Here is a 15,854-nt window from a genome sequence, read left to right as displayed (position 1 = left end):
ATGGGTTTAAAGATAAATTAGACTCCAAGTGGCACTAACTGAGCAGTGGGCCAGGCCAGATCAGGGTCAGGTGAGCCTGGAAGTCGGGGGGAGAGGGCCTAGGTATGAATACGCAGGGTTGCTTTCTCCTCTTCTGGGGCTGAGAAGCATTTGAGCCCACTCAAAGCAGGACAGTGGCCCACAGTGGGCAGGAACAACATTACAGCATTGTCCTCTACCCAAGACAGAGCACAACACTTAGGTGGGTGGACATGAGTTGCTTAGGTGAGGGGCCAGGTAGGCTGTGACTGTGATTTGGGGATAGGATGGCTGACAACACAGCAGTCTGAAAGCAGACCTGACTCAATGTAATGCAATCTCAAGGCTGTTCTGGGGCTTGGTACCTCCCCAATGAAGTCAGCCATTGCAGGGAGGGTCCTGCAGGACCAGGATGTGCCTCCATGTGGCCAAAAAGGCCCAAGGCTGCTGGTTTTAGGGTTCTGGATATAACCGCAGACAAGGTCTTGAGAAGAATCAGAACTACAGCTGCTTGAAAGTGAAGTTTTCTGTTTGACCTTGAAGCAGAAAAGAACTTTTTTGAGTGTCGCCAATGTGCTAGCCACATTCCATATGCTTCATCCTTACATTTCACCACAAATCTACACTCTAGGGGCGAGCATGCCCTCTTTAAATGCCTCTCCTATGCCCAGAGGAGTCAAGCAACCTGTACAAGGTCATACCACAGTAAGCCACCTAGAATCTGAATAGCAAAGTCAAAGCCTCTGTTTTAACATTGTGCCACTTCTTGAAATGCACAGAGATGCTAATGATGCTTTCTCTTCACTTTGTGAAGGCCACATCACCTTACTACCCATGTTTTCTGGAGCTCCAAAGGTATTTGCCCACTTGAAAGGTCCTTCCCTGATAACCATTCCCAGAGTCCTGTTACTGCTCTTCAAGAAGCAAGCTTCACCTGTTTTTCCCACGACAGTAAGCCAAACATTCTTTCCTAAGCTCTTCCTCCTCTACTGGGGATATTTTCTATTTCAAAATGGTTGAAATTATGCTGTGACAATTACATCTCTAATTCAAGATGATTTTTTTTCTTATCAATAATGAAATGGTCTATTATTCTTTCTTTTTTTTGTTTTTGTTTTTAAATTGGGAAATTTTCACAACAGAGCTAAGCAGCTGAAACACATTTTACTCTAATACCCTGGCATTATCAACTTTTGGTACCTTTAATTGACATTGTTTCCCTAGTATTGTGACTTGTTGATGCTTCTGTTAAGAGACAGGCAAACAGGTGGGGTAACTACGCTCTCCATGGCAAACTACCCAGAGAAGCCTCTCCTTCAGGCCCCCATCCCATCACGCCCAGCTCCTCTGCTTTCAGATGACCCAACCCATCCTGCACTGAGCGGTGGTTCCCCAAGTGGAGTGTCTGGACTGTAGCATCAGCACCACCCAAACACCTGTTAGAAATTCAAGTTCTCTGGCTCCACCCAGACTTGCTGAATCAAAAATCTCAGGCGTGCTGCCCAACAATCCGGATTTTCACAAGCTCTCCAAGTGGAGAACCACTGAGCTAGAGACTACAAAAAGCCTAGGAATGACCTCCCCCCAAAACCCCCTTCTTTCTTTCTTTGCATGTAGTCTCAGGAGCTCATTCTTTCTTATTTCCCAAAAGATCCATTTTCTGCAATTATTCCTTCACTTCCCCATTCCTGCAAGCTCTTTCTCTCTATTCTTTTCTTTCAGGTGGTTTCAAACATAAACATACCAAGGGGTCTTCTTGAAAAAGCATCTTTTGCTTGATCTCCTGTCCCATACATTCAACTCCCTTCTCTTCTTTCCTATATTTGTTACCTTGGCAACTTACCCTTTTGAGCATCACAGTCTCTAAGAGTAACAGTACCTATTAAACAGGCTGGCTCTAAGAGTTTAATGAAATAATATTAATATAAGGATGTGCTATGAGGGTTAATTCTAAGAGGCCTGGAATTAGCCTGAGCTGCTTTGCTGAAGTAAGAGATGCACCTGGTCAAAGTATAAAATGTGGTGACTAATATTGTTGTCTTTTACTCATGGAGACCAAGTGAGTTTCAGGGCAGGCTGCGCTAGTTTGTCAGTATTATTTATTGATAATAATGAGACTTACAGTTTGTACCTCATTCAATGTGAGGGTGGGGTGTGTGGGGTACAGAAGGGGAGGCGGCTCCGACACTAGGGCTGGTCTTTTAACAATAAAGTACTTACATGACCAGTAGGGTATAAGAAACCCCAGCTAAGACTGCTTTAGGGCTGTCTAGTTTGGAGACATTCTTGCATAAGTTGGTGGTTCAGAGAAAGTACATCTGGTACACCCCTACAGGAGCAGGACAACTGCAGGGAGCTTGTGTAGACTTTGGCCTGTCCAAACCACTTGCTGAAAGGCAGTCTTTGGTTATAACAGGTCCTTTTGTGTTTGTTGCAATATAATATCCTTTCTCAGCAATAAACTATTGGTTGATAAGTACTGTCATTTGGAGCTCTGTGAATCTGTCTCTCTGCCATAGAACCCTGTCTGGCTGCTACTATTAGTGCAGGTGACATTATGGCTATCTTCCCATCTGCACCATTATCACACACAATTCCTTGCTGAATTCCTCACAAGAATTATTCCTTGGTCTCTTTATCACTTACTCCATCCTGTGCACTCCCCTGTCCTCTACCCAAATCTGGATCCCTCCTTACTACCTGATTGAAATCCTATCTCAAAAGTGACTATGTCATAGCCTTTTCAGCTCTTAATTAACACAGCTGGTCGCTGCTACTCTCTTAAACTATTCTTCATACTTGATACCATCATCCTTCATGATCTGATTATTCCTCCTCTCCCCACCACTTTAGTTTTCATAATTCCTTTTTCCAACAAACTATTCTCCTAGATCTATCTTAGGCTCAGCTCTTTCCTTCAGATTACTGATCATACTCATTAAATGTTCATAAGCACTTGTGTTCAGATGGCCCCCAAGTCTCTCTCCCTAGTCTTGCTGTCTTTTCTACCCTTTTGATCCACAACTCCCTGATGGCATATTCACTCGAACATCTCAGGAGTACCTCAAAGTCATTATAACTTAGCTTCTTTGTAAAAGCTGCTGGTTCACCATGTTGATCAAGACTTAAAAATTAGATTCTCCCTCGACTTCTCCCTCTCCATTTCAATGGGTCCTTTTGTGTCGTTCTTTGAGGCAGTCTTTTTCTCTTTTTCTCCATGTCTCTCACCTCTCCTCTCTTCTCCCTGACCCTAGCAATCATGAAATTCTGATGTTGGTAGAGAATGGCCTTCTGTTTGTTTCCCTGTCTGTTCTCTTGATGCCACCATCAATAGGTCATCTGACTTCATGCAGTGGTGTAACAGGATGGCTTTAAGACTCTCCTCTGATTCAATATGCATGATGAAAAAGAAAAATGATGAAAAAGAGAGTATCTACATCATAGTGTCAAAGTATCTCCCACAAAATATTTATTAATTATAAATCGTAACTTTACAGTAGAGAAGCTTGACAGAAACAACATTAATCAAGTGATCAAGGTTAACAAGACAAGCTTAAAGTTTGTGTTCCCCCTCCAAAAATCATGTTGAAACTCTAACCCCCAACGTGATAGTGTTAGGATGAGGGGCTTTTGGGTGGTGCTTAGGTCATAAGGGTGGAGCTCTCATGAATGGGATTAGTGAGAGCCATTATATAAAAGACCCCAGAGAGCTTTCTTGTCCTCCTTTTCCTATGTGAGGATCTTGGGAGAAGTGCACATTCTGCAATATCCCTTAGGAATAGAGATGCAGAATCCTTAATAAATATTAGCCAATAGAATTTGGCATATATAAAAATAAATATATACCACGACTAAGCAAAGTTGATTTTAGGGATGCAAGCCTGGTTCAATATTTGAAAATCAATCAGTATAATGCACCATATTAACAGACTAATGTATCAATTGATATATAAAAAAGATTTGACAAAATTTAATCCCCCTTCATGAACACAAGTTCAGCTTAAAGAGCATCTACAAAAATCTACTGCTTAATGTTCTGCGTAATGGTGAAAGTCACAATGCTTCCCTCCTAAGATTGGGAACAGGGCAATGATGTCTGTTTTCATCACCCTTATTTAATCTTGATGTGATGTTCCAGCCAATGCAATAAGGGAAGGGAAGGACATAAATGACATACAGATTGGAAGGAAAGAAACAAAAATGTTGCCATTTCCATAGGACATGATGTTCTATGTAGAAAATCCCAAGGAATCTACAAAAACTCCTAGTACTAATTATTGAGCACAGCAAGGTCATATGACACAAGACCAACATACAAAAACCTATGCATAGGTTTAACTCTATGTTAGCAATAAAAATGTAGACACTGAAATTAAAAATACAGTATCACTTATAATCTTTCATTAAGGAAATGAATACTTAGTTGTAAATCTTAGTAAACCTGTATAGGATTCATATTCTGAACACTATGAAACACTGATGAAAGAAATCAAAGACTTAAATAAATGAAGAAATATAATGTGTCCATACATTGGAAGACTCAAAATACTAATGGTGCTAAAATTCCTCATATTGATATACAGATTTAATGAAATTCCTGTCAAAATCCAGCAAGAATTTTTGTAGATACAGACAAGATTAATGTAATACACTTACATGGAAAGGCAGTGGCAGTGGAATAAGAATAGTTAAAATGATTTTGAAGAAAAAAGAATCAAGGAGAGTTAAATCTACCCAATATAAAGGTTTACCACACAGCTACAGTAAACAGACTGTGGCATTAGTAGAGGGCTAAACATGCAGATCAATGGAAAAGAAGCCAGAACCCAGAAGTACAGCCACACAAATATACCCAATTGATTTTTGTGATGGATAATTCACCCTCAGTGGTTATTTTTTCCATTTCTATCAGAGCTCTAGAGTCTGATTTCTAGAAGGCAATTATTTTCTTCTTAGACTTCTTTGCTGTGACCCACAAATGAGAACAACCCTTCAGACATGATTTGGCCCACAGGGTAGAGAAACTCAGTGCGTTGATTAATTGAGACCCATTCGAATTTCTGCACCCTCAGAAACTCATATGAAGTTACTAGTTAAGCTTTTGTTTCCAGTTAAACAGCTAGGTTCTTTTGTTTGCTTTTTTTTATTTTTACCTTTCAATCTAACTCACCATTCCATTTCATCAGTACTAAATTTCATTCTGTTGTATATGGCACACCACAACTCCTCTTTTTGGCTCTCAGTTACCTGATTCCCTGTGTATGCTTGCCAACTCCTGACCTGTAGCACTGTTTAAAATGGCTGGACAGGAAGGAAGGCATAGCCTTGTAGCAAACTACCGGAGACCCATTTCTAGGCTTAACTAAATGATGACAGATAATGTTTTCTTTGTTTACAGTATTTGACCTATCATTAAACTGACATCCAGGCTACATTTGTCCATTGTTATTATAGGACTGTCACAATGAATTTGCAAGTGCAGTGTTACAGCTTGAACGGGCCTTAGAAATAATCTAAAATCCAACATCTTCCATTTTATAAATGAAAAAAAAAAGACTCAGAGGTGAAGTGTTTTCTCCAAGATTAACAACAGATTAAGTGACAGTTTAGATATTTGAACTCAAATATTCTGATCCAAATATGGTTATTTTGTGTTTGTATTACATTATGCTTCCTCTTTATCAAATGCACCACAAAAATTCTGATGTATGAGATCTCTAGGACTTCCCTACAAAAACTCTATCCAGGAAGAAAGTGTGGTAGAGCCTACCCTAGGTGCTGCCAACAGCACTTTTAGCTACTACTGTTTACCAGATGTCCTCCTTTCTCTAGTCACCTGTCCCAGAATGGTATGTAATATGGATATTACTATAATTTGCAGAATTAAATTTCCCTCTTCTTAAAACTCCTAAAAAATTTTTATATGAAATCTAAAAAAAAAAAAATTGAACTGATTAAAGAGAGAGCAAGCAGAGTAATGTATGCCAGAAGTGGGGGTGGGAGGTGGGAAAAATGGGGAAGGGGCTAAAAGGGTATAAACTTCCAGTTATTAAAAAGTTCTGGGGAGCCTAATGTACAGCATGATGATTACAGTTAACAACACTGTATTGTATATTTGAAAACTGCTATAAAAATGTAGATCTTAGAAGTTCTCATCACAAGAAAATAACGTGTAACTATGTAAGATGATAGATGGTAACTTTGTGGTAATGATTTCTTTCTCTCTGTAAATATTAAGTCATCATGTTGTACACTTGAAACTAATATGTTATATATCAATTATATCTCAAAAAAACTGAAAAAAAGTATTCATGAAAATTCTTGGGGTTACTATCAGAGGAAAATCTCCTGGATATGTTGTTGATTTTACACTAATTTTGCCACACATCTGTACCTATACCACACAGCCTAGTTCTTGGCTAGGCTCTCCTACCACATAGTCTACTTCATCTTCTATTTACCTATATATATGGTGTGGTAAATGACCTACTAATTTTCTTCCTGATTTATACTAAATGATGATAACAATTTATACTAAATGATTTATACTAAATGATGATAACAATTTATTAAATACTGTTTTCCCACTGGATTCCATGTGAGAGCATGAGGTCTGGTTTTCCATATGGCACCCAACTGCCTCATCCTGATTTAGTACCGCAGCAAGCCATGCATCTCCCATGTTAAAATTTTATCCAACAGTATGGAATGTGCCTTCTACTTCTGAAATATTATTTTAAAGAATTGTGACTTTTGTTTAAAAATTATAAGTTCTAAATAAATGACAGCATATTCATAAACTAGAACATATAGAGACACTGAATTACATTTCTGAAATTTTAAATGCCATGGGGAAATGGAAATACTTAATGAGTAAAAAAATCAAGAGAAAACCACATATATGGTATGATCTTAAAAATGTAAAAAATGCATATATAAAAACCAAAAGAAAATACGTTAACATATTATTATACAGCCAAATCTGCCAATTGATTTCTTTATCATTTTGGGATTCCTGCATGACTTAAGAAGGACTCCTTGGGCAGTCTTCTAAACTTTCTCTAGTATTTGTATAATTGGACTTTTAACCCTACATTTAGATTTAAAATCCATCTGGAATTTACTCATCTACATGGCATATTGTTGGCATCCAGTTCTATTTTCTTTTAATATCATTGATTAAGACAATATTTATTAAATATGGCATCTTTTCCTGCTGAGTTATATATACATCTAATATGCTTGTACAACCTGCACCCCGATGTTTATAACAGCAATGTCCACAATAGCCAAACTGTGGAAGGAGCCTCGGTGTCCATCAAAAGATGAATGGATAAAGAAGATGTGGTTTATGTATACAATGGAATATTACTCAGCCATTAGAAACGACAAATACCCACCATTTGCTTCGACGTGGATAGAACTGGAGGGTATTATGCTGAGTGAAATAAGTCAATCAGAGAAGGACAAACATTATATGGTCTCATTCATTTGGGGAATATAAATAATAGTGAAAGGGAATAAGGGGAAAGGAGAAAAAAAATGAGTGGGAAATATCAGAAAGGGAGACAGAATATGGAAGGCTCCTAACTCTGGAAAACGAACTAGGGGTGGTGGAAGGGAGGAGGGTGGGGGGGTGGGGGTGACTGGGTGGTGGGCAGTGAGGTGGGCACTTGATGGGATGAGCACTGGGTGTTATTCTGTATGTTGGCAAATTGAACACCAATAAAAAATAAATTTATTATTAAAAAATAATATGCTTGTACAATTGCTACTCTCCTTCAGTGATTTTTATTTTTATTTTATTTTTTTCATTGTGGTGCCAATGCTATACCCTTTTGTCTGGTTTAGATATGTGATACTATTAGTATATGACCTAAGTCCCTCTTGCTATTCTTCAAACATTTCTTGCTGATATTTGTGAATTTGGGCTCAGTAAAAACAAAAATCTAGTACTGATCAAAGCTGTATATTATATTTGTATATTAGTTTCAAAAGGATTGAGGTCTTCAAATTTAGCTTCCTTATCCATGAGCATGGTATATTTCTTATTATGTATATTTTTAAGTCTTTTTATTAAGAATTCATACTTCTCATACATGTTTTGGTAGGCATTCCTACAGCAAAATAGAAATGAAATATATACACAGTAGAGATTGGGAAAAGTTATTAATTTGAAAAAAATTAGACTTCCTAATGTATAAAAACCCTACACAGGTGATAGAGAACAATAGTCAGAGGACAGTTGGCCAAAGCCATTCTTGTAAAAGAGGGATGGAGAATAGTTGTTAAAGGTAAGAGGGGATGCAACACCTACTGCATATCACAAGAAATGAAGGAAATGCAAAGCAAAGCAAAGTACTTTTTTTTTCCTGGTGAAATTTGTAAAACTTAAAAAGAATCTCTAACACCCAGTGGTGATGAAGATGTGCACTTCACACATTACTGGTGGAAGTGTAAATTGAAAAAGATAGTGCCAGCATATACTAAAGCATCAAAATGCACATGTCCTTTGAATCATACTTTTAAGATTGTATCCTACAGAAATGAAGAGTTCCAGTACAGAAAAAAAAAAAAACTATATACAATAGGCTCTGCCACCAGCATTTTTTGTGATGGCAAAAGTCTGAACATTATCCATTAGGGGAGTGCTGGGATCAATTTTGCTATAGCCACAGGATATTGTAATGAGCATGTTATTTTGAAGGTTTACACCTTTCTTCCTTAAATCATGTTTCCTTTGCAGCTTTCTCCTTTAAGGCTGATTTACACTCAGAATCAAAGAAGTCACCCACCAGCTCTGAGTCTCAATATGCTGGATTTTCTTAACCCCTTAGTAAGAATATAGTCTTGAAATCCAGGCTTACTGGAGACAGAGAAACCAATCAAGTAAGTGCCTGAATTCCAATAGTAGAGCTTTCTAAGGCCTTTTTCAGGTATTAAAGAACTTCGTATCTGCCAGGGGCATGGAAGCCTCAAGACTTCAAGAAGTGGGAGTAGAAAGCCCATTACTTCTAGTGACTCTGGCAGAGAGAAAGTTAGGGGAGGGGCACTGGGAGATACAGGCATCCTGTGCTCTTTCTGGGCCAAAGAACCAGGTAAAGAGGGTTGTCAAGAAGATGAAGAAGTAAAAGCAGCAGTGGGATGTTAAATTATACTTTGATCCCCTTTTGTGATTATGGAAGAAGGTCTGTCTGAATCTAAGTCTAATGCAGCAGTATAAGGGGGTTTTGCAGAAAGACATTCAGAAGAGAGAGTGAAGGGAAGTGAGAGACAGGGAGAAAGAGGGAGGCTAGAGAGGAGAAGAGAGACACACAGAGGAGAAGAGATAGAAAGGGAGAGAGAGGGGAAAGGGAGATAGAGGCTAAAAGAGAGTATGGACTGATACATAAATACATACTTATTTATAATAAAGGCAAGGAATAAAATGTTATCAGTCATAAGCTTTTGAGTGATAGGATTATTGATATATCATCTTTGCTTTTTTATGTGTTTTCTGAATTTTCCCTTATATAGTCATACATCATTTTTGTGATCAGAAAAACACAGACATTAAAACAAACAAAAAGGCATTAAGGCATTTAAATCTTTTTGCTGGGCAGCCCCAGTCACTTAGCGGTTTAGCACTGCCTTCAGCCCAGGGTGTGATCCTGGAGACCTGGGTGGAGTCCCATGTTAGGCTCCCTGCTTGGAGAGCCTGCTTCTCTCTCTCTCTCTCTCTCTCTCCCCATCTCTAATAAATAAATAAAATCTTTTAAAAAAATTAAATCCTTTTGCAATTCATCACAGAAAAGCTTTTTTTTTTTTTTTTTCCCCTCTAGTAAGGCTACAACCAAACCAGCTGAATGATCACAAACCTAAATCCACAACTGAGTATGTGTCCCAGGTACATATGAAAAACTGGTACCTGCAAATGAGGTGCCAAGCCTTGAATTTTATTAAGCTGCACTGTCATGGGAATATACATGCCTGAAAAGTGAGATCCAGTTCTCAGAGAACCAGATTCCCACTACATCAGGAGGCAGGTCTGTCCCCGCTCCATTGTCTATGGTGCCTTTGGACTGGCCTCCAGCAATGCATGGCAGTATGACAAGGTAAAAGCAAGTCTTCAGGCGGGGGGGAAACTGGAGGGAAAAATCAGAAGACAAGACCAACATCTGGGCAATAAGAAAGAAAGAAGGACCCTTTCCAGTTTGTGATTTAGGGCCCCAAGACACTCACCTGTTCTGGGAGGTAACACTACAGAAAATCACTGGGTTTATTTCTTGGGCTGCAGAGCCAGCCACCCCTGTCTTGGTAATAGTGGCCTGTCCTGGCTGTGGCCTTGTAAACACGAAATAATAGAAATACAAAAATGAAGAATGTGTAGTTATTCCTGTAAAATCCTTTGTTCACTTCTTTGATCTAATCAACATGGGGAAACAGGGCTCAAATTAGGACACTTGACCATCATGCTTGATGCAGAGTACTGGCTAGCAAGCGAAGTCTTCAGCATCAGAACAACGGAGTGTTAATTACAATGATGTGGATGTTCTTGAACACAGCCACACTGGAAGGATGAAATAAAATAATTTAAAAAGTGAGATTCCAATTCCAGGAAAAGATGGGATAGACAAACTTTCACCTATTCTGATCACTAAGAACAGTTTAAAACTCTGGGCTTTACACATTATCATAAAGAAACAGAGAAAAGCAATAAACAAATAAGCCTAGAAATACTAAAAGGTGGAGAGTAAAAGGCAGACTGGCTAGGGGCCCTGGGACCTGGAAAACAAGACAGTGGTGAGGTCTCTGGGTTTCCTTTATGCTTAATATATCTTGGTCTGGGTGTTGGACAAGCCAGTGACTTGGTTATGCCAATGGACACTCTCAAAAGCAGCCTGCTTTCTCTGGCCAAAGGACTAAAAAAGAGGCAGCCTAACAGGATGGAAAATTTTTAGACAATGCCCTCATTACACTAGCCAAATACCATGGAAAAAAACTGTGATTCCACCCTACCCCTGAATGGGGAGCCTAGACTTCCACCCTTGTTGGACTGAAATGAGACACCTCTATCTCCCCAACATGGGTGGTATCAGAGAAAGTTGAGAGGGGAGGCAGGACTTTCATCCTTGTTTGGTGGTAAGAAGACTCTCTCTTTGTACATTGTCAGCAGTAGCTACATGGGGAGGCTGGAATCCCATCCCCATCCAAAAGTAACACAGCATTCTTCTCCTCTCCACCTAAGTAGTGTCTGTAGGGACTAAGTGGGTGAGGGATTTCCTCCTCACAGCCAGGGGAGTAACAGATGAAGCCTAGTGGGAAGCCTGGACTTCCATCCCAGCCCAGCAGTTACAAGGTGTTCCTCCTTGTTTCCCTAGGGTGTCCATGGAGGTGGAATGGGGGAAATTTGTCTTCCATTCCTACATGGAAATAATGAGGTGGCACAATCCTTCCTTTACCAGTCTGTTGTCCAAAGAGGACTGCCAAAACAAATTTTATTTTTTAATTTTTAAAAAGCTTTTAGATTTGTCTATTTATTTAATTTTAAATTCATATAGCCAACATATAGAACATCTTTATTTCAGATGTAGAGTTCAGTAAATAAGTAATTCATCAGTAATTAAGTAATTCATCAGTAATTAAGTAATTCATCAGTTCCATATAATACCCAATGCTCATCATTTCAAGTGTCCTCCTTAATGCCCATCATCCAGTTACCCTATCCTCCCCAGCAACCCTCAGTTTCTTTCCCATAGTTAAGAGTCTCCCATGGTTTGTCTCCCTCTCTGATTTCCTCTCATTCCATAAAACAGAAACTTTAAATAGGATTCAGAATCTCATAACATAATATGCAAGGTATAATTGAAAATTACTCATTACACAAAGAACCAGGAAAATCTCAACTTGAATGAGAAAAGACAATCAATAGATGCCAACATCTATGTGACACAGATGGTGGGATTCTCTGACAGAAGTTTTAAAGCAAATATCATACAAATGCTTCAACAAACAATTACAAGTATGCTTGAAACAAATGAGAAAGTAGAATGCCTCAGTAAAGAAACAGAAGATATAAAGAAGAACCAAAGAAGAACCAATGGAAATTTCGAATTGAGAAAATAAAATAACCTAAATGAAAAACTTATTGGATAGGTTCAGTAGCAAAATTAATAGGACAGAGAAAGAATCACTGAACTTAAAGATAGAACAATAGAAATTACCCAATCTGAACAGAGAAAATAGAAAAAAATTAACCAAGGCTCAGGCACCTGTATATACAACAAAAGACATAAAGTTTGTTTCATCAAAGTTTTAGAAGGAGAGGAGAAAGGATCTGGGGTTGAAAAAGTATTTGGGGGATCCCTGGGTGGCGCAGCGGTTTGGCGCCTGCCTTTGGCCCAGGGCGCGATCCTGGAGACCCAGGATCGAATCCCATGTCGGGCTCCTGGTGCATGGAGCCTGCTTCTCCCTCTGCCTGTGTCTCTGCCTCTCTCTCTCTCTGACTATCATAAATAAATAAAAAAACAAAACAAAAAAAAAACTTAAAAAAAAAAAAAAAGAAAAAGTATTTGGGAGAAATAATGTCTTAAAATTTCCCAAATTTGGCAAAAAACAAACCTACATATTCAAGAAGCTGAACAAACCTGAAATACCATAAATCAAAAAAAAAAAAAATCTACACCAAACACAAAATAATCAAACTCCTGGAAAAAATCTTGAAAGTAGAGGGAGACAAATGACATCTTACTTATAGTGAAGAAACAACTCAAATGACAATGGGTTTCTTAGAAACCATAAAGACTAGCAGGAAGTGGAATAACATTTGTCAAGTGCTGAAAGAAGAGAACTGTCAACCCAGAGTTCTATATCCAGCAGGAATGAAGGAGTAATTAGGACATACTCAGATGAATAAAATCTAAGAGAATTTGTCACTAGTAGGTCCACTCTAAATGAATGGCTAAGGAATTTCTTAAAATGGAAAAGAAATGAACCACCACCACAAAACCACAAAACCCCCCAAAACTTAGGATATCCTTCTTTTCTAAATAATATTCAATGTTTGAAGCAAAAATTATAACTTTGATGTGATTGTCAAAATATAAATAGAGGAAATATTTAAAATAATTATTAATAGGAGAGGGTAAAGGGACTTAAAAGGAGGTAAAGTATCTATACCTTATTTAAATTGGTAAAATATCAACACCAGTATACTATGCTAAGTTACATATACACAATGCAATACCTGGAGAAATTATTTAAAAAAAAACAAAGACTTGAACTCATACTGTGTGTTCTATAACCACAGTGGAATCAAAATTGGAAGTCAATAATAGAAAAAAATTAAAAAGCCTTCAAATAGTTGGAAACTGAACAATGGACTTCTAAAGAATCCATGAGTTAAAGAGGAAGTCTCAAGAGAAATAAAAAAAACAATACTGAATTGAAAGAAAATAAAAATGCAACATAACAAAATTTGTAAAACATAGCTAAAGTACTGCCAAAAGGTAAATTTATAGCACTGAATGTTTACAGTAAAAGCCTCCAGTCAATAATCTAAGCTCCCACTTTATGATACCAGCAACGCAAACACATAGCCAGCAAATGGAAGAAGATAATAAAGAGTAGAAATCAATAAAATTGAAAAATAGCAAAACAGTAGAGAAAAACTAATAAAACAAAAAGCTAGTTCTTTGAAAACATCAATAAAATTGATAAACCTGTAGCAAAATTGACAAAGACACAAATTACCTATAACAAGAATAAAACAGGATATTGCTACAGATGCTCAGACACCAAAAGCATAATAAGGGAATATTACAAACAACTGTATACATGTAAACTTGGTCACTTAGATGAAATGGACCAATCCCTTCAAAAGCACAAACTACTATGACTCATTAAATATGAAATAGATCATTTGAATATCACTCTAATTATTAAAGAAATTTAATTTACAATTTCAAATTTTCCTAAAGAGAAATACCCAGGCTCACACTGTTTCTGAAGAATTTTGAAAAATACAACCACATGTTTAAAAATAATGCCATTCCATACAAGCTCTTCCAGAAAACATAAAAGTAACTTTTCAATTACATTAATGAGGCCAGTATTACCTTAATACTAAAATCTAAGAAATACAATACATAAAAAGTAAATAATATTCTTAATAAATATAAATACAAATATTACTTATATGTCATAAATAACATAAATAAGTATAATAAATAATACAAACTCTATTTGGTCATGGTATAAAAAATGTATATATGTATGTTTGATGGGATGAGCACTGGGTATTATACTATATATTGGTAAATAGAATGTCAATAAAAACAAAAAAAGAAATTATATACATACAAAACCAAGTCAGATTTATTCCAGGGATGCAAGAATGGTTCAATATTAAAAAATGTATCAGTCTAATCAACCATATTAATAGGCTAAAGAAAAATCACACAATATCATTCATGGCTAAAACTTTCAGAACATTAGGAATCAAGGGGAATTTCTTCAATTTGATACAGAATTATGCAAGAACACTATAGCTAACATAGTTAATGCCAAAGGGCCAAATGTTTTCTAACTATGATTAGAGTCAAGGCAAGATGTTTGCCCTCACCACTTTATTCAGCATAGTACTGGAAGCCCTAGCCAGAGCAATAAGACAAGAAAAGGAACTAAATGACATACAGATTGGAAGGAAGAAATAAACTGTTCCTATTTGCAGATGACATCACAGTCTACATAGAAAATTCCCCAAAGAAGCTACAAAAGATTCCTAGCATACAGGAGTTCAGCAAGGTCACATGATAAAAAAATCAATATACAAAAATAATCTGTTATTCCTATATGCTAGAAATTAACCCATGGACACAGAAATTAAAAATACAATACCATTTACAATAACTCAGTAAAGAGATGAAATACTTAGGTATAAGTCTAACAAAATGTGTATAGGATTTATATGCTTAAACTGTAAAAACTGATGAAAAAAGTAAAAGAAGATCCAAATAAACAGAGACATACTGTGCTCAAGGACTGTAAGACTCAACATTGTAGAGATGTCTCCGTAAAATGATGTATAGGTTTTAATGTAATTTCTATCAAAACCCCAGCAATATTTTTGCAGATATAGACACTGTATTATATAATTGATATGGAAAAACAAAGAAACTAGAAGATCCAAGCATTTTGAAAAATAAAAATAAAATGGGATTAAACACTATCTATAACACTTATTACACAGCTACAGTCTATTATAAGGCTAGATTGATCAACAATACAGAATAGGAAACCCAGAAATAAACCTACACAGGTACACCTACACAGGTGTTTTATTGATTTTTCTTTTTTAATTTTTTTGCTTTGGCTGTATTTTTAAACAGCTTTATTGGGATATAATTCATGCACCATACAATTAATTACTCATTGAAAATGTACAATTCAATGATTAGTTTTAAAAATTGTGGAAATATATATGTGACATAAAATTTGCCACTATAATTGTTTTTAAGTCTGTAATTCAGTGGCATTTAAAAAATATGGAGAATTTCATGAATTTACATGTCATTCTTGCTCATGGCCTATAGTAATTTTCTCTGTATCATTCCTATTTTTGTACCCATGCTACCAAAGTGAGTACTGGCCAACTGATTTTTGATAAAGCTGGAAAAGTTATTCAATGGAGGAAGGACAGTCTTAGGCAAATGGATTTCACTTGCTGATCGCATATCGATGGTTAAAAAAAAAGCCCAAAACAAAACAAAACAAAACAAAAGCCTCAACCTCAAATTTTATACAAAAATTAACTAAATATGGATTATAGTTTTATACATAAAACACACACCTACAAA

At 36.9% G+C, this 15,854-nt stretch overlaps 1 protein-coding gene and 1 non-coding gene across 2 annotated transcripts in view; both read right to left on the bottom strand.

Annotated features, from left to right (window-relative positions):
* The window catches only part of OTUD7A (OTU deubiquitinase 7A), a 378,372-nt gene that overhangs the window by 203,350 nt on the left and 159,168 nt on the right, over window positions 1–15,854 (bottom strand). The gene's annotated exons all lie outside the window — the stretch shown is intronic.
* Window positions 15,537–15,643, bottom strand: LOC112910171 (U6 spliceosomal RNA). The gene has a single exon (XR_003233214.1). It is a non-coding gene; the product is annotated as a U6 spliceosomal RNA (small nuclear RNA).

This window comes from Vulpes vulpes, chromosome 14 (assembly GCF_048418805.1).
Source record: "Vulpes vulpes isolate BD-2025 chromosome 14, VulVul3, whole genome shotgun sequence".
Classification (NCBI taxonomy): domain Eukaryota; kingdom Metazoa; phylum Chordata; class Mammalia; order Carnivora; family Canidae; genus Vulpes; species Vulpes vulpes.
This window is presented reverse-complemented; position numbering and strand designations above follow the sequence as displayed.